This window comes from Cannabis sativa, chromosome 1, assembly GCF_029168945.1.
Source record: "Cannabis sativa cultivar Pink pepper isolate KNU-18-1 chromosome 1, ASM2916894v1, whole genome shotgun sequence".
NCBI classification, from domain to species: Eukaryota; Viridiplantae; Streptophyta; class Magnoliopsida; order Rosales; family Cannabaceae; genus Cannabis; species Cannabis sativa.
In genome coordinates this window covers 21139186-21160568 of record NC_083601.1, presented here as the reverse complement: position 1 = coordinate 21160568, position 21383 = coordinate 21139186, and positions in this window count along the sequence as shown.

Genomic DNA, 21383 nt, shown 5'->3' with positions numbered 1-21383 from the left:
CTCCTCATCGTTTGCTCTCTTCGGTTTCTCGTCCCCTCTCTCTCACATTCCTCTCGGCGTGACTGTGATGGGCCACATCCGACCACCGTCGGCTCAGCCATTGATGGCCTCGCCAAGTTCGAAATCCCCTGATCTCGCTACACCCCTTTTCTTCTCTCCGGATCTCATCACACCTTTTGTTCCTCTTTTTCTCGGTGCGTATTAATGGCTCCAATGATAGATGTAGGTTATTTTTTTTTTATTTGTGATTTGTTATTTATTTATTTTTTTTGGGTTTGTTTGTTTCATGAGATTTGGATATGAAATGTAGGCAGGTGTTGTTTGTTTGTGTTGACATATGGGTTTATGTTTGAATTTTTTAAATATTTTCAAATCTATTTTTTTAAAAAAAAAAAATAAATTAAAACCTCTACTGATCGTGTTTGTATGGTAGTGATGGTAATTCTGGTGGATGATTTTGATAATGGTGGGTAGTGGTAGTGATGGTGGTGGTGTTGGGAGATAATGGAGAAGAAGATGATGAAAGAGAGAGATGAAGAAGACGGTGGAAGGTTCTCGGAAAAAAAAAATTGAAAATGTATTAAGAAAAAATAAAGATTTTTTTATTTGATTTTTTTTTTAAAAAAAAAACTTTTTAATTAAAATAATTAATTTTTTATTTTTTTTTAAATATTTATTTACGTGGACCAATACCATTATTCCATGTGTACACATTGTCCACGTAGGATAGTACAACATGACACTTAACAGCTAAAAATGGACGGAAAGGGCTAATTGCTAACAGAATATCAGTTTAGGAAGTTTTACCACTAAAATTTTAGAATTGAGGGTTAGTTGCAAATACCTGACCACTTAAGGAGGTTATGCCGCAAATAACCCTAATAATAATAATAAATAAATAAATAAATAACAAAAAAGCATATCACCTCTGCTCAATTATTAGTAATTAATTATATAAATGAATATATTTATTAATCTTATCATACTTTATATTATTTATTTATTTATTATTAAGTGAGTGGTTTTTGTGCGTGGATGTGAGGCATGCAAGAAAAGCAAGCCTTTTTTGTGAACAAGTTTGTGTTTGAAGAGGGAGAGAATGAGGTGTGAGGAGGGTCCATACTCCATAGGGTCCACTTTGGTTAGCTATGAGTTGATAGCCAACGTGACAGAATCATTGTTGGTTTCAAGTACCTTTATGCCATTCTTCCAGCCCCATTAAAAAAATATGCACTGCTCTTGTTTTATATTTTTTTTTCTCGAAAAAATATTTTGATTGGCATTAATTATTTGATTACGCAATTAAAATCGAACTTTCTTTTTTTACTTTATATTTGGATAATTTAGATTCACAATCTATATATTTTATTTTGCTTTTACCAGCAATTTTTAGTTTTATTTTACCATCATGTAACATGCCAGATACAAATTCAAATACGTAGACAACAATATGAAATTATAAGTGAGTCAACGAGTGAAACAAATTCGAGAAATTTGCAATAATTATTATACAGTGATGAGATTGTAAGTTGTTTATATGAGATATTGTCTCCTTTGGTATTTTTCTATTTTGAATGCCCAAGTAAAAAAAAAAATAATTAATATGTCGTTTCCTAATATTTTTTTTTAATTTTAAAATTAGAAAAGTAAAAATAATTTTTAAAAATATGTTCTATGAACTATTTTTATTTTTTAATTTTTAATTAAAAATCAAATTTTAAAAAATTTTGAAAAAAAAAATTACTTTCAATATTTTTTTAAACAATTTTATTTTCTTAATCAATATTTTAGATTCCGACCAGACCCGGACCCAGACCTAAACCCGACCTCGACTGAATCCAGTTCTGAACCCGAACCTGAACCCAGCCCCAGACCTAAACCCGACCTCGACTGAATCCAGTTCTGGACCCGAACCTGAACCCAGCCCCAGACCTAGACCTAACTTAAATAAAATAAAAAAATAAAAATAAAAATGAACTTTATAGAACACCTAAGAGTGTGCTTAGTAATATTTTTTTAATCAATTTTTTGTTTTTTTTTTAATTTAAAAAGTGAAAATATTTTTTAAAAATATGTTTACAAAAGTGTTTTCACTTTTTAATTTTTTAATTGAGAATATTTTTTTTTTTTTTTAAAAAAATAAATCACTTTCAATTTTTTTTAAACCGTTTTGTCTTCTTAATCTATATTTTGGATTCCGATCCTAACTTAACCTTAGGACACGGACTCCAACCCTAGCTCCAGTCAGAGACTCGGATCACAACGTCGGCTCTAGACTCAGAACCCGACTTAAATAAAATTAAAAAATAAAAATAAAAATAAAAGTTATAAAACACACTTTTTTCTATTTTTAAAATTAAAAAATAAAAAATAGTTATAAAATACATTTTTATTTTTTAAAAACACAATTTTACTTTTATTTTTATAATTAAAAAATTAACAAATAAAAATGTTAACACTCCCTAAAAAAAATTGTTGTAAGATTGTTTCAACGAGTCTTCTTCGATATACTTTTCTAATAAGGGGTAAGTCATGCATTTTTGTATGCATTTATCTTTTGTCTTTTTGTATGCATTTTTAAATACCAGCTACTTTCATTTACAATTTTTCTTAGGTATAATACAAAGTGATCACTCCACTTTTAATGTTTTCTAATTTGTTGGGTTGACCAAAAACATTTGTCAGCAAAAATTAACATTGTATTTCAACAACGCCTTCTGGATAGTCTTTTAGAAAGTGCTAATGAATTGGACATTTTTCTGAAAAGGAAAGAAAAAGAGTGATAATGTATTAAAAGAAATGGATCATGTTGTTACCATACCTATTCAAAACTCTTGACTTTTGTCACACATGAGGATTGTAATAATCTTCAAGTTCAACTCACCTTTGAGTCTAATTGGGGCAGCAATTCTCAATGATGGCCATTATGAAAAGGATCTACTTACGTTTATTCAAAGATTCATTAACAAAATCGTCATATAAATCTTTGCTTACACATTTATTATCATTGGTAAAGTTTTAGATCCCAATATCGATCAAGTGGCTGTGGCTTGCTCATTTTTGAGATAAGAAAAATATAAATTAGGAGGGAAGTTAGGCGCTAGTGGTAAAGGTTGTTATATCTAAACAAAATTTGTCTATATTTGAGGGGATTAAAAAAATTCAGGTTGGAGGTGAGGTGAACCGATGCCAAGGTTGCACACCAACAAATTATATGAATCAGATATTTTGCTGTTCTCCAATAGAAAATCATGCCCATATGATAAAACTGAATAATTACTCCAAAACACACACAAAAATAGCTGTACATAAAATAAAGTAAACAAAAAAAATGTGGATTACAAGGTGCGTAAATCTCAGTTAGTTGTCATTATCACTACTACATATATAAGAATTTGCGACGGTCCTAAAAATGATTTTTTTCGGGGACCATCGCTAAAAAAATTAAGTAACTATTTAAAACCGTCGAGAAAAATTTAGTATTCCCAACGGTTTAAAATCATAGTAAACAAAATAGGTGATATTTTTTAATAAAATGCGATTTTTTAATGGATCCTTATAGGCGACGGTTTTAAACCGAAACAAAAATTTAACTCTCCAAAACCCCACCCACGCATCTGCATCATCGCCCTCCTCTCTCGTCGTCTTCCTCCCTCTCTCGATCTCCCTTTCTTCTCATCTCTCTCGTCCATCGATCTCTACCCACCCCTCCTCCCGTCGGTCTCCCTCTTCTCTCCATCGCATACGTCGGACCACCACCACCTTTCGCCGGTGTCCCTCTCATCTCCGTCTCATACGTCGCACCACCACCACCTCCCGTCTGTCTCCCTCTCTCTCTTTCTCTCTCTTCGAGCTCGGTCTAAATACATTTATTTATTTTTATATATTTTTTTATTATATATATTTATTTTGTTATTGTATAAATTTAATATTTTTTTAAAGTTAGTTGTTATTGTAACAAAATTAATTAGTTGTTTTATTTTAATTTAGATAAAATTATAAAGCTAATGCAGGAAAAAAAAAGAGGAGAAAATACAGATTTTTCTACCATTAAAATGCAAATTTTAATGGCAAAAAAATATGTATTTTTTTCTCTCTCTCTTTTTTTTTTTACATTCCCGACGGTTTAAAACTGTCGCCTATAATAGGGTATAGGCAACGATTTTAAACAGTCGGGAAGTCCACATTTGCGATTATTTTAAACCGTCACCTATTTTGCCCATTTTACGACGGTCGTATAGGCGACGGTTATAGAAACCGACGAGAATACTTAAAACGACTGTTTAAAAATATCGAGAAAAACTATTTTTGTAGTAGTGTATTTTTTTTAAAAAAGATTGCAACTTCAATTAAATGATGAACAAGTACTGAGTTATAATACAAAAGTTAAGAATGAGAAATTATTCTCTCAATCCACTCCTTATCTAAGTCTAATGAATTCCTTGCTAAGTTACGAGCTAAACTATTTCCATTCACAAAGATAAAAAATAGAGATACATTAGGATATGAAGATAAAGCATTAATAATGTTTGAAATTAAATTGGACAAAGTTGAGTTGTAACATCTTATTAGTTTTAGGCGTGTTATAGTACTTTTCAATTGTACAATTACATTTATAAAATTTAGGATCTCGTATCTACAATTTTCAACTGTACATAATCAAAAGATGTCGCACAATGACTACAAAATTGTGAGCCCTAGCTGTCCCGAAGATCCAACACTCTAGGTCGAATTGTCTCGATATGTACAATCTTCATCTAGCTCCAAACTCACTGCTGTTCAACAACAACTTTGCCTTTACCTGTACATAACATAACATCTGTGAGTTGATAGACTCAGTAAGAAAATCATAAAACATAAACATATAATCGTCCTGCGGCTAAGCGCCCATAAACCTATCAACAAGTCATAAACCATGTTAAACATGTATAAATGAGTCTCGAACGTTCTTGAACATAGTACAATTGACCATAATACCACATGCACTCAGTACTCTAGTCGTATGGGTATTGGTAGCATCGATTCATACTATAAGTACAACTAGCCATAATACCACATGCACTCAGTACTCTGGCGTACTAGTATTAGTAGCACTAGTTCATACTTTAAAAGTATAGCCAATCATAATACCACATGCACTCAGTACTTTGGTGTACTAGTCTTGGTAGCATTGTTCATACTTTCTGAATTGAAAAACATATATATTCACGATATCAATATGCAATCATATACACCAACTATCGTTCTAACTATATGTCATACATTTGGCAAACATAAATATGTACATATATATATATATGTGTGTGTGTTGTGGTAGTCTTACCTCAATTTTGATTTCAGGTGTGCCGGTCAACTTGAGTGAAAATAACTCCTGGTAATCGAAGGCCCTAAGTCACAATTTCAAAAAAACCAATAAATATTGTCTTAACACTTTCGAGGACTTAATTCCAAAACTAAAAGTTTTCTTATCGATATATATCATGTAAATACCATATGTATCGAGAAAAAACTCAATCGAGGTCCCGAGAAAAGTCTCAAAACAAATGGTCCGCTTTAACAATGGACCCCCAAATTCTGCTTAAATCGAACGGTCTGAACTCCACTGCTTGTTTTTAAAACTTACATAACTCATTAAATTTTATTCTAAACCTTGCCAAATTTTGCAGGATATCTAAAAACATAATAATGAATATTTTTCATGAAGAAATCTCAATCAAATTCTCAACAAAAATCAAATTAAATGGCCATCCTAAAATTGCCTAATTCGGATGGTCCAAAGCCTCCCTCTACGAGTTTGAAAATCTTATAACTCATCCAACTCTAAGTCAAACCTTACCAAATTTTTTAGAGCACATATACACATCTTAGTGAACATTTTTCATGAAGAAACCTCAATCCAATTCGCAATAAAATTCAAGTTATTATAACCAATTCAAGTTTAAGTTCTTTGAACTGAAACTTGCGTAACTTTTGCCACAACCACCCAAAATAATTCAAGCTACTTCTAAATAGTCCTAAATAACCTTAAGAAAATTTTCATAACCTCCCTAAACTTCTTCAACAGGTCCTACTGTTAGGCTATTTCTAGCGTATTCAGGTCATTTTTTATAGGCTAATTAGGATTTTTACCCCCCGAACTTTGACATGTACTAAATCACGCCCCGTGAACTTTGAAGACAGTTAAAATTCCCCCTGAACTATTGAGATTATTTGATTTAAGGACTTTTGTTTAATTTTAGTAAGAAAAGTCTAACATAGATGAAAGTTCAAGGGGCATGATTTGGCAAATGTCAAAGTTCGAGGGGCATGATTTGGTAGATATCAAAGTCCAGGGATCATGATTTAGTACAAAATTAAATAAAATTGGGCAAAAGTCCTTAAATCCAACAATCTCAATAGTTCAGGAAGAATTTTTAACAGCCAAAAAAGTTGAGGGGGCATGATTTGGTATATGTCAAAGTTCAGGGGCAAAAATCCTAATTAGCCTTTTTTATAGTTATTTTTCTTCTTTATCATTATTTGTAGAATATAATTATGCTTGTTTTCTTTGGTTTCAAGTTTCGACACTTGGAATGTATAAATTAGTCAAATTTCGGAAAACAATAATCTATAAAATAGAGAGAATTTCGCAAGAAAATAAATCTGAAACTTCAAGCCTAAATTCCACTATGTTTTAGTCCGATTTTGGAAAAAGTCAAAACATAAAAGTTTTAGATCTCTTTTTTAGATTTCCAACACATCTTGAATAAGCTCATTTGAAATTTGTATGTGAAAGTTATGCATATTTTAGTGAGAGAGGTCGAAGTAGAAAAAAATGGGTCCAGTGGGCGCGACAAGGGACTACATAAAGCCTTTTTTTTCACTTTTCTACAGTCGCCGTGGCGAGGCTATTGGCCGCCGCAGCATCGACTCCGTACAAGTCAAGGATAACTTCTTCTTTTCTCATTTTTGGGCTGAAAAACTCTATTTAACGAAAGAGAGTTGCGAATTATAGAGGGAGAGACATAATGGAACCTTAAAAACACAAGAAGAAGGCTCTAGGAGCGAGCATGGGCAATCCACGACAACCCTCTATGTAGTTTCTTTCTCTTCTCTTGATTTTTTATATTTTTATTTGTGTTTAGTTTAATTATAGATTTGATTATTAGCTAAACTCTCTATTTAGAGATTTGATGGATATTGATTGAGATTATTCTATGGATTAATGCTATTTGATTGTTCTTTCTTTCTCTATTATGATGATTTATTCATATTTGTGCTTATTACATGTGTTTGGTTGGCCACCTTATGCGTGATGTATGATCTCAATACAAAATCTAAAAAGTGAGTATTGAGAATACTCTAAATGAATGGACATAGGTTTTGATGTGAAACGAGAGTATTCACATAGCTTATGCGACTTTTAAATTATTGCTTAATGTGAATTGTATGTTATTCTATCTCAGAGATGCAGTAGTTGGTATGCAATTTAGTGTTAGGTTTTATGCCCTAAATAAAACTCTTTACAATCTGATTAGTTATCAATATAAGAAATTTGAAGTGATTGATGTTTGCATGAATTTTACATGCTAATGGTTTAATATGTTTAATATGTTTATTACATTCATACACACAAAATCAGTTAAATCCAGATCATATGTTTATTCACAATTACAGTATCGTCAACACAGTGGAATGTGATTGTGATCATATGAATCAAAAGTTTTGGTCCCTGTTTCATCAGTGTTATTGGATTTACACTAATGTGATAATCAGCGATGATGTGTACTTACACTTGGAGTAAGTGTTATGTTCTTTCCAGGACATTAGTAAAGTATACTAGTTTCGAATGTATGGAGTATACATTGGACTGGACCGATATTGCAACTAAGTTAAGATATTACAAACTTACCGTTATACATATCTTTCCAAGTCAATATCAGTAGTTGATCTTAAGATTGAAAAGAATCTAAATCCTGATATGCTTGGGCTCAACTCAGGAGTGCTATTCATGTTCTTTGATTTATTAGTTAAGCCTACTTTTGGGTCAGGGTGATACGTATATTTTGGGAACATGATAGTATGATTGAGTGGGAGTCTTTGAACATAAATATGGAATCTATAGCTTCTTATGGTGTATAGAAGTTAAGTGATGATTCCCTTCGAGCTTAGCAAATAGAAGTAAATGGATGAGCTCTTGTTTAACTGACTAATTATTAGATCATTAAACACCATTTACAGGTAGCTAAGTGTTTTAAGGGGCAAAATACATTGAGGGGTGAGAACGGTAAAGAAATCCCATCTCGATGTAAATCATCTATATAGAGGATCTTTAAATCACAATAAGATTATAACAATGGTTAAATGAGATAGTATATTGGTATCGTGAAACATACAATATGCTCTATATAAGTCTGAGAGTGCAATTCTAAGTTCTAAGAGTGGATTCAACGAAGAATTAATAAGTAGGAATTTACTTGGTAAATTTGGTTCACTTATTGGAAGCTCAGCATATAGATCCATGGTCCCCATTCTAGTTGAGAACATTCTGCTTATAAGACTCATTAATTGATTCGTGATTGATCAATTATAATTCTAAAGTTAGACTATGTCTGATTTTATGAATTTTCACTATTCAGGGGTGAAATTGTAAGGAAAAGAGTTTTCTGGGTTTATTTATTTATTAATGGACTTTATATGTCTAATTAATAATTAAATTAAATGACAATATTATTTAATAATGTATTTTAATTATTAAATAATTAGTTTTGGCATTTAAAAGGTTAGAATTGGAAAATTGGCATTTTTGAGAAAATAGAGATAAAATTTGATAAAATTGCAAAATTAAGTGGGGCCCATTACAACACCTATGGCCGGCCACTTAATATGATTTTTCAAATTAATATTTTCATTATTTTAATGCCAAATAAATCCTAACCTAAACCTAGTAAGTTGCCTATAAATAGAAAGTGATGGCTCATTCACAAAACAAGTTTTCATAAGCCTTTCTGACAGAAATTTCTCTCTTCAGAAAAACTGAGCCTTCCCTCACTCTCTACCTTGGCCGAAACCTCTCTCCCTCTTTTCCTTCATCTTTTTCGTGACCCTAGTGAAAGAGTAAGTGCCCACACACAGTAAGCAGTAACTCAATCATAGATTGGAAGACTGTGAAGGATCAAAGCTTGAAGAAGAAGGAGATTCGGGCTCAGATCTTGATTATACTCTGCTACAGAAAGGAATCAAGGGTTAGAGATCTGAGTGGAAGGAGACATTTATTCCGCTGCATCAATGTAAGGTTTTCTTAACTTTATATGTGTTTATTTTATCGTTTTAGAAAGTTCATATTTAGGATGTTAATAAACATACTTGTGAGTAGATCTAAGATCCTGGTAAAATAATTCCCAACATTTAGGACTTTTATGATCTGAAAAGAGTTTAGGTTAATTTATAATTTGTCATCACAACGGAGGAAGAAGAATGGTTAATTAGTATTAACAATTGGGTAATCAAAGCAATTGAAATCATATCCCTAATTTTACACCCATTGTTAAACATTTTATTTGTTTGTTTTATTTAATTTTGCTTAGCTTATTTAGTTTCAAAATTTATTTATTCGATTGCCAAATAAAAACAAGAATTCAATTGATTGGTACTTAACTACAGTCCTCGTGGGAACGATCTCATTGTTGGGTTTTATGCCCTAAATAAAACTCAATTTCAATGTAATCTCTATTATTCAATATCAATAAAGAAACAGAAGTATTTTTCATTCATTTGTGTGTTATTTGGTTCATGTTATCAATTACTTGTCTATTTGATTTACAAATTCATCCAAACCCTTTTTACATTTATATTCTTGTTTATTGTGTCGTCAGCACAGTGGAAAGTAATCAAGATTGTGTGATTAAAGATATTCCTAGATTTATCAGAACACAGGGTTTTACTGATATGACAATCTACAACATAGTTTACTAGCATCTTGGATAAATGCTATGCTCTTTCCAGAGCATTGGTCAAAGTAAAGCTTGGGTTGGATGCATGGAGTATGCATCGGAAGGGACCGATATTGAACTTTGATTCAGATATATTAAACTTACCGTAATATCTATTCAATTCAATATCACCTAGTTGATCCTAGATCAAATGATCTTAATCCTGATATGATTAGGTTCAATCTCAGGAGTATTACACATGTTCTTTGATTTGTTAGTTAAGCCTACTTTTGGGTCAGGGTGATACGTACATTTTGGGAACATGGTAGTGCAATTGAGTGGGAGCGCTAAACATAGATATGGAATCTATAGCTTCTATCTAGCAAATAGAAAGTAAATGATGATTTCCTTCGAGCTTGGCTAAACAGAGATAAATGGTTGAATATTCATTTCACTTCGCTGAAATATCATTTATACGGGGCTAAGTGTTTTAAGGATAAAATACATTGAAGGGTGTTACGGTAATTTAATCCCTATACAATGTAGATCATCTATATAGAGGATCATTGATCAAATTAGGATTATAACAATGGATAATTAATAGCGTGTCTATATGGTGGAACATATAGAGCGTTCTATATAGCTGAGAGTGCAATTCTGAGTTCTATGCTGCTGTGATAAATCCAACACGCAAGTATACGTATCGTATTAACAAGTAATACTCAGGTAAGTGAGATCGTTCCCACGAGGACTGTTGCTAAATACCAATCAATTGAATTCTTGTTTCTATTTGGTAGAATCAATAATAAGGTTGAATAATTAAATAACTAAAAGTTGAAAAGCAGGATAATAATAATAAAAAGTGTAATTAATTATGGATGAATATTTAGGAAAAAAAATCATGTTGATTTAAGTACCCAATTGTTAATGCTAATTACTATTCTCTTTCTCAATGTGAATGACAGATTATAAAAATTAACCTAACTCTTTTCAGATCTTTTAGGTCCTAAATCACATGTTATCTAATCATCTCTGAGATAGATTAACATATAATCAGCATTAAGCAATAATCTAAATGTCACAAAGGCTATGCAAATACTTTCGTTTCACATCAAAACCTAGTTTATCCAATTTTAGCATTCCCAATTCTCACTTTTCAGATTTTGAATTGAGATCATAAAGCATGTACAAGGTGATCAATCTTAAACATGTAATTAAACACAAATATGGATAAATTCACAATTAAGAAAAGAGGAATAGAAATTATCATTAACCAAAAGTAATTTCAATCAACATTCATCATCTCCCTAAATAGGAGTTTAGTTCATAAAATCCATAATAACATCCATAATCAAAACTAAAACAGAAATTAACATAGAAATTAAGAGTTTAAGAAAGAACTAGTTGGTGATTGCATTCCGGATCGCCACCATTGCTTCCTCTGCCTCCTTCTTTCACTTTAGGGTCTAATTTCTCCTCTCTTCCTTCTAAAACACGAGCCCCTTAAATAGAAATTAGGGTTGCTACCTCTGAAAAAGTCAAAAACTGGCCAAAAATCCCGTGTTTCGCCCCTGGTCGCGACCATATAAAGCCTAGTCGCGACCATAGGCAAAATACGAAAAAAAACTTGCTGTTTGGCTCCTAGTCGCGACCATGAAAAAGGGTCGCGACCATGGAAAGTGGTGGTCGCGACTACTGAAGCAAAATTTGACAGCTTCTGCATCTTTCAGTAAAATGTGCATAACTTTCACATACAAACTCCAAATGAGTTGATTCAAGATGCGTTGGAAAGAAGAAAAAGAAATCTAAAACTTTTATGTTTTGACTTTTTGTAAAATCGGATCAGAACATAGTAAAATTTAAGCTTGAATTTTCAGCTTTATTTTCTTGTAGAATTTTCTCTATTCTATAGATAGTTGTTTTCCAAAATTTGATCAATTTATACATTCCAAGTGTGAAACCTGAAACCAAAGAAAACAAGCGTAATTCTATTCCAAATATAATAATAAAAAAGGAAAACAACTATAAAAAGAGACCCAAAAAGTAAGCTAAAAATAACCTAACAAATTCCCCCAAACTAGATTCTTACTCGTCCTCGAGTAAGACTAAGACTGACACTAAAAACTCGATTAACTAAGCTATCAGATAATTATATTACTGCTGGCTCATGTGAAATTTCCTTCAATTAACTAAACTAGATTTTTTAATTCCAAAAACTCGAACAATTAATTAGGATGCTCATTTTATCACACAATGTAGAGATACAAAATAACTTCAGTATCGAAATAATGTCATAATGGTTTCACTCCATCAAACTAGTCCACAAACCAATAGCCAATATGCTTGCATGCTTACCTCTCTCCACTAATGTTGACAACATTCTTTTCGGAATCAAAAGGACTTCTTAAGGTTAGAATTTATGGCTTAGATATTTGGAAAATAAAAGACAATTTTGGCTAAAGATATCATAAGCACAAAAGAACCCACAAGCTTCTTATAGTTTTAAAATTTCCCGAAGTGTTCCCACAACTAACCATGATTGAGATTTTTTTACTTTTTTTCCAATCACTAGACATCAATGAAATTTTCTTTTATTTCTGATTTTTTTATTTTTTTTTCAAGTGATGCCGAGTTACAATTCTTTTTTTTTTCACATGTTTCTTAATCACGCAAGATTTTTTCTTTTCTTCAATACTTCCTCACACTAAATATTTCACTCCCCCAAACTTATTGTAAGGCTTATTATACCATTCAAAATGTAATGAGGACAAAAACAACAGTGTGGATACATCTTTTAGTTCAATGGGTGAAGAAACAAAACAGGTTTAGGCTCTAAAGGGTTCACTAAGGATATTCATTTTATGGTAGGCTTGAAAGGCCCAAACTATCCAAACAAACTACCTAAATCATGTTCCTAGTAAATGTTGTCAATGATTTCGCCTCAAAAGAATAAGACATGCAAGTTCTAAGCTATTCATGTCAATCTTACCACAAACCACAGTAAAACAATTATAACATATTTCACAGATTGTCAAATTGTATCCATACATAGGCTTTACAAGCATCCAAACTAATCCAAAGAGTTAAAAGAATTAAGCACACAGTTTCAAAATTTCAAGACATTTCACAAATAACAACAGCAACAAAATTGATCTCGGCTTAATTAACAACACACTAAACCACGACAACTAAAAAAAACTAACTAAACAACTAAACAAGCAAACAAATAAAAAAAAAAATTAAAATTAAGCCCCTCCCCCAAACTAATTTTTCACATTGTTCCCAATGTGAAAATAAAACTTAAAAAGAAGAAAGCTTACTTTAGGTCCATGTCACATCAACAAGCGGTTGACGCCCATAATAAGCGTCATGCTAGACAACTTGAAAGTTGTTTTTGAAGATGCCCTCAAGCTTCACATGTAATGAGGTTGAACCAAAATCCGCACCAACAACGAAAGACCTTGGATGATGAGCTTGGGGAGAAGCCTTTGGTAACTCGAAGAGAATACAATATGGAGAATGCGGTATTAGTGGAAAATAAGGGCCATTGGTGGTTCATAATATAGTGGTGTTGACAACCTCAAATCAACAACTACTAGTGATTCTTCTGCCACCAATGGCACCTCTTTCTTGCTTTTCTCAAATAACCTCTCAATTGGTTGTTCAGTTTCCTCATGACCATCCACATCCTTGACTGTGATTTGATCTTCAATAATTTCATCATTGAGGATGGATGTTTCTTCATCCACCAAATTGAAATCATCATTTGTTGAGCAAGTATCCAATGTATCCAAATTTTCAACCACTTCAAAGGATTCTTTCTCTTCAATTCTAGGCTCAGTCTCTTCTATGTATTCATCTGATGGTGCTTCTACTATATTCAAACAACTCTCATATCTTTCGTAATTTGACTTATTATCCTTAAAACTCTCTGAATCATGCGCCATTAAATTATCACATAGAGCTTTTACCATGTCCGCCAAGCGATTAATCTCTTTTGGAAGTGATAGTATATCCTCCTCTTCTTCAATTGGTTGGGGTGAGTTTGGACAATAAGGAGGGTATTGGTGACTCCAACCTTGAAGTGATGGATCCCAATGCCAATCGTAATCAAAATTTGTCATGTCATTCAACAAATTTATTACTTCATGGCCTCTCCTTAACAAAGGCTCTCCAGTAACCTCTGCTCCATAATCCACCCAACCTTTTGTTTCATCATCAAGTCCATTATAGAAGAATATAGTAAAACACCCACTTGAGAAATTGGAATAACATCTCTCCCCGAACTCCTTAAATCTCCCCCAAGCAGAATAGAATGGCTCATTATGTTGTTGGACAAAATTCACAAGGTATAACATTGAGATTTACCTTGCAGGTCAAACACATTCAGTAAAACATCTATAAACTTAAATAAAAAGAAACCAAATTAGAATAGAATTCAACTATATTGATATTAACTAAAACAGTCCCCGACAACGGCACCAAAAACTTGTTGTGATAAATCCAACACGCAAGTATACGTATCGTTTTAACAAGTAATACTCAGGTAAGTGAGATCGTTCCCACGAGGACTGTTGCTAAATACCAATCAATTGAATTCTTGTTTCTATTTGGTAGAATCAATAATAAGGTTGAATAATTAAATAACTAAAAGTTGAAAAGCAGGATAATAATAATAAAAAGTGTAATTAATTATGGATGAATATTTAGGAAAAAGAATCCTATTGATTTAAGTACCCAATTGTTAATGCTAATTACTATTCTCTTTCTCAATGTGAATGACAGATTATAAAAATTAACCTAACTCTTTTCAGATCTTTTAGGTCCTAAATCACATGTTATCTAATCATCTCTGAGATAGATTAACATATAATCAGCATTAAGCAATAATCTAAATGTCACAAAGGCTATGCAAATACTTTCGTTTCACATCAAAACCTAGTTTATCCAATTTTAGCATTCCCAATTCTCACTTTTCAGATTTTGAATTGAGATCATAAAGCATGTACAAGGTGATCAATCTTAAACATGTAATTAAACACAAATATGGATAAATTCACAATTAAGAAAAGAGGAATAGAAATTATCATTAACCAAAAGTAATTTCAATCAACATTCTGTTGGAAATTATTTTACCAGGATCTTAAATCTACTCACAAGTATGTTTATTAACATCCTAAATATGAACTTTCTAAAACGATAAATTAAACACATATAAAGTTGAGAAAACCTTACATTGATGCAACAGAATTAATGTCTCCTTCCACTCAGATCTCTAACCCTTGATTCCTTTCTGTAGCAGAGTATAATCAAGATCTGAGCCCGAATGTCCTTCTTCTTCAAGTTTGATCCTTCACAGTCTTCCAATCTATGATTGAGTTACTGCTTGCTGTGTGTGGGCACTTACTCTTTCACTAGGGTCGAAAAAGATGAAGGAGAAAAGAGAGAGGGGGTTTCGACCAAGGTATAGAAAGTGGGAAGGCTCAGTTTTCTGAAGAGAGAAAATTCTGTCAGAAAGGCTTATTCAAAGATGTGTGTTTGACTGAGCCATCACATTCTATTTATAGGCAACTACTAGGTTTAGGTTTAGAATTATTTGGCATTAAAATAATGAAAATATTAATTTGAAAAAGATATTTAAGTGGCCGGCCATGGTGTGTTAATGGGCCTCACTTAATTTTGCAGTTTTATCAAATTTTATCTCTATTTTCTCAAAAACGCCAATTTTCCAATTCTAACATTTTAAATGCCAAAACTAATTATTTAATAACTAAAATAGATTATTAAATAATATTGTCATTTAATTTAATTATTAATTAGACATATAAAGTCCATTAATAAATAAATAAACCTAGAAACTCTTTTCATTACAATTTCACCCCTGCTTAGTGAAAATTCATAAAATTAGACATAGTCTAACTTTAGAATTATAATTGATCAATCACGAATCAATTAATGAGTCTTACAAGCAGAATGTTCTCAACTAGAATGGGGACCATGGATCTATATGCTGAGCTTCCAATAAGTGAACCAAATTTACCAAGTAAATTCCTACTTATTAATTCTTCGTTGAATCCACTCTTAGAACTTAGAATTGCACTCTCAGACTTATATAGAGCATATTGTATGTTTCTTGATATCAATATACTATCTCATTTAACCATTGTTATAATCTTATTGTGATTTAAAGATCCTCTATATAGATGATCTACATCGAGATGGGATTTCTTTACCGTTCTCACCCCTCAATGTATTTTGCCCCTTAAAACACTTAGCTATCTGTAAATGGTGTTTAGTGATCTAATAATTAGTCAGTTAAACAAGAGCTCATCCATTTACTTCTATTTGCTAAGCTCGAAGGGAATCATCACTTGACTTCTATACACCAGTAGAAGCTATAGATTCCATATTTATGTTCAGCACTCCCACTCAATCATACTATCATGTTCCCAAAATATACGTAGCACCCTGACCCGAAAGTAGGCTTAACTAATAAATCAAAAAACATGAATAGTACTCCTGAGTTGAGCCCAAGCATATCAGGATTTAGATTCTTTTAATCTTAAGATCAACTACTGATATTGACTTGGAAAGATATGTATAACGGTAAGTTTGTAATATCTTAACTTAGTTGCAATATCGGTCCAGTCCAATGTATACTCCATACATTCGAAACTAGTATACTTTACTAATGTCCTGGAAAGAACATAACACTTACTCCAAGTGTAAGTACACATCATCGCTGATTATCACATTAGTGTAAATCCAATAACACTGATGAAACAGGGACCAAGACTTTTGATTCATATGATCACAACCACATTCCACTGTGTTGACGATACTGTAATTGTGAATAAACATATGATCTGGATTTAACTGATTTTGTGTGTATGAATGTAATAAACATATTTAACATATTAAACCATTAGCATGTAAAATTCATGCAAACATCAATCACTTCAAATTTCTTATATTGATAACTAATCAGATTGTAAAGAGTTTTATTTAGGGCATAAAACCCAACACATTCATCATCTCCCTAAATAGGAGTTTAGTTCATAAAATCCATAATAACATCCATAATCAAAACTAAAACAGAAATTAACATAGAAATTAAGAGTTTAAGAAAGAACTAGTTGGTGATTGCATTCCGGATCGCCACCATTACTTCCTCTGCCTCCTTCTTTCACTTTAGGGTCCAATTTCTCCTCTCTTCCTTCTAAAACACGAGCCCCTTAAATAGAAATTAGGGTTGCTACCTCTGAAAAAGTCAAAAACTGGCCAAAAATCTCGTGTTTCGCCCCTGGTCGCGACCATATAAAGCCTAGTCGCGACCATACGCAAAATACGAAAAAAAAAACTTGTTGTTTGGCTCCTAGTCGCGACCATGGTCGCGACCATGAAAAAGGGTCGCGACCATGGAAAGTGGTGGTCACGACTACTGAAGCAAAATTTGACAGCTTCTGCATCTTTCAGTAAAATGTGCATAACTTTCACATACAAACTCCAAATGAGTTGATTCAAGATGCGTTGGAAAGAAGAAAAAGAAATCTAAAACTTTTATGTTTTGACTTTTTCTACAATCTGATCAGAACATAGTCAAATTTAAGCTTGAAGTTTCAGCTTTATTTTTTTGTAGAATTTTGTCTATTCTATAGATAGTTGTTTTCCGAAATTTGATCAATTTATACATTCCAAGTGTGAAACCTGAAACCAAAGAAAACAAGAGTAATTCTATTCCAAATATAATAATAAAAAAGGAAAACAACTATAAAAAGCGACCCAAAAAGTAGGCTAAAAATAGCCTAACATATGCGTGGATGCAACAAAGAATTAATAAGTCAGTGAGTTTACTTGGTAAGTTCTTGGTCTACTTATTGGAAGCTCGGATATATAGGCCCATGGTCCCCACACTAGTTGAGACAATACTACTTGTAAGACTCACTTAATTGATTTTGATTAATCAATTATAATTCTAAAATTAGACTATGTCTAGTTTGTGAATTTTTTCACTAAGCAAGGGCAAAATTGTAAAGAAAGAGTTTCTAGGGTATATTTGTTAAATAAGAGACTTTGATTAGTCTAATTAATAAATATATTGAATGAAAATATTGTTTAATAATTAATTTTAGTTATTAAATAGTTGAAATTGACATTTAAATGGTTGAATTTGATAATTGGCATTTTTGAGAAAATGAGATGTCGAAATGATAAAACAGCAAAATTGCAAAAGTGGGGCCCAATATCCATAGACTTGGCCGACCACTTATGTAGGTTTTATTATTTAATTTTTTCATTATTTTAATGCCAAATAATTCTAACCTAACCCTAAGTGGCATACTATAAATAAGTAGTGATGGCTTCAAGAAAAGAGGATGCATCTTATTCCTTCAGAGAAAAATCTGAGTGCCTTCTACCTAACCTAGTCGCCACCTATCTTTCTCTCTTCTTCATTATTGAACCGAATCCCTTGAGTGAAAGAGTAGTGCCCACACACATCAAGTGGTATCTCAATCATAGTGTTGAAGATCGTGAAGAATCTAGATTCAACAGAAGGACATTCGAACTCAAATCTTGGTGATACTCTGCGACAGAAAGGATACAAGGGTTAAAAATCTGAGTGGAAGGAGACATCATATTCCGCTGCAACCACTGTAAGGTTTCTCATACTTTATATGTGTTTATTTATAATCGTTTTAAAAGTTCATATTTAGGATGTTAAACAACATACTTGTTAGTAAATCTAAGATCCTTGTAAAATAATTCCAACACTCATTTACTTAAATATTACTTGTTAAAATGATACATATACTTGCGTGTTAGATTTATCACAACACCTACTAAAAACAGCTACTAAAAACCAATCAAAACTTAGGAAAACTAACAATTTAAGTATTAGGTCTTATCTTAGAAGTTTGGAGGAGCTAGGGGTTGAACTCCTTGATGAATTCCAGCTAAGGAGAGGCTTGAAAATGGTGGAAAATATTGGGTTTTGGCCTTAGTTCAGAAGCCACGAAGGAGAGGAAGAAAAATGAGGTCATTTGGTAGTTTTTACCTTTTTCTTTTCTTTTGACTTTTACTTTAGGCTTAGGTTTCCTTTTTACTTTGTTTTTCCTTTTGTTTTCTTCATAAGCAGATGATCACCAATAAAATGGTGAGTCACAACCCTAGAAACGCTTAAAAAAGGTGATTAATCACTTAGGGCAAAAGACTAAAATGTCCTTACTTCCCCGCTAAGTTATCTCGTAACCCTAGGGGTAAAATGGTCCAACTCTGTTACTTCGTTAAACCCCGATATTTTAAGATATCCAACAATATTGTCCCATAAAATACTTGATACAAATTTGTATCTATGTGACTAAAATTGTCACGCGACCCATTTCTAGTATTACCAGGCATAAAAATGTAAAATTATGAAAATTCACATATAGCATGCATATCACACCTATAATTTAATAAAATCTCTAGAATTGAGAAATAATAATCATAACACATATTTTCATGAAAATAGGGTCTATAAAGCATAAAATGTATAAATAATCACATAGTCGAATTAATTAGTGCTAAGTGTCCCACTAATCTCATGTCTAAGTATAGCGGTCATGCCTTGAAATGAATTCTCGTTCAAGCTTTTAATAGAAAAAATAGAAAGCTTCGTAAAATACCTCTTGAGTTATCTCTAACCATAACTTCCTCACTAGGGCAACTAGAGCTCATGATGATTTTAGTCTCCCGAAACTTCATCATCACCTCCAACTCTTCGACTCGCTGCCAGATTTGTGAGATGAAAAGTGTAACACCCTAAATAATTAGGCGTGCTACCCAAAATGCTTATGAAACCCAAATCCCCTAATCGGGATTACTAATTAAAATAACGCAGAATTTAAACTTTTATATTAAATAGAATGAAAATAAACTTGTAATATATTTAAACTTTTCAAAATAGTTGGGATCCCAAAAATATTTACAAACTTATTACAAGTCTTTTCTTTCTAGCCGACCTAAGCGGCAAAATAGAATACAAAAGTTCAACACTGATAGACCCATAACCCGCTTGGTCTGAAGTGGCATGAACATGTACATTCTTCGCTCTGCTCCTGAAACTCATGGCTGATTGGCTAATGCCTTACCCTTTCCTGCACAGTAGAGCACCGTGAGCCAAGCCCAGCAAAACAGTATAAATCATAACAATAATAATATGCTTATCATACTATTTAATAGATATGCCATTCACCTATGTCTGTATATCACAGACCTGATTATTATATCAACATGCCCATTTATGTCTACGTGGCGTAGACCTATGTGTTGCGCTCACACATCTATTTAAATCTACGTGACATAGACCCACGTGTTGCTCTCACACGTCTAAATACATTAAGGCCTTAGAAGTGGTTCATCTCGGCTATGAGTACCGAGTCTAACCTGATTATGCCTTGAACGCATAATCCTTGAATCTCATTTCAATTAACATGACATGGCATTTATACACATATATCACTAGGGTAATAACCCTAGGCTATTAGACCGTTCCTATTAGGATAATAACCCTAATCCCGGTTACTAAACATTCATGCATATCATTCTCAATATAAGCGCCACTGCGCATACTCTACGTGCTAATCACTGTCTTACTTGTTGTCCCGCAATATCAGAGATTCCAAATCCCCGGGTGCTCCTGATCAGGTGCCGGTAATCTTAGTCACACAAATTCGGGATTTTCACAAATAGGGTTAACCCTGATTTCACTTTCATAAAATATTCACATGGCATTTAAAATTCAAATATTCAGATAGAGCTCAAAAAGAGCTTTCCAACGGTATATAGAACTCCCAAATCGGAGTCCGGATCACAAAGTTATGGCTATTTGAAGTTGGAAAAAATGATTTGCGCAGAAAGAAATGAGCGCGCCGCGGCATGCTAAATACCATGCCGCGGCATCTGGGTTCAAAACCCACAAAATAGTAGCAAGAACACGAATTTTCAGCCTCCAATCAACACCAAATCATCCCAAATCACAACCAAACTTCCAAATCATCAAATAGGGTTGCTAGCAAACAATAGATGCTCAAATAAACATATTTCATGCATCAATTCCCATAATAAATCTTCAATTTCAGCTTGTAAAAATCAACTTAAAACATGCTTAAAACTCACAACTTCAAGCTCTCAAACTTTGAGCTTCAACCCACATATCAACAATAAAAACCCAGCAGCATAACACTATTAAAATATGAAAATCCAACCTAGAAAACACTATAACATCTCTGCCCAAACTCATCAAAGAAGCATACAACAACAACAAGCTCAATTAACCAAGATCAAGCATCAAATCTAACAACATGCATAATCAAGAACACCACATCTATTTCATGCTCCTCTTTATTAAAAATTCAGCTAATAAATAAAGATTAACCAAGGAAAGTTACCTCAAATCTCAATTCAAGGCTAAACTCCAACAATTCCCAAGTA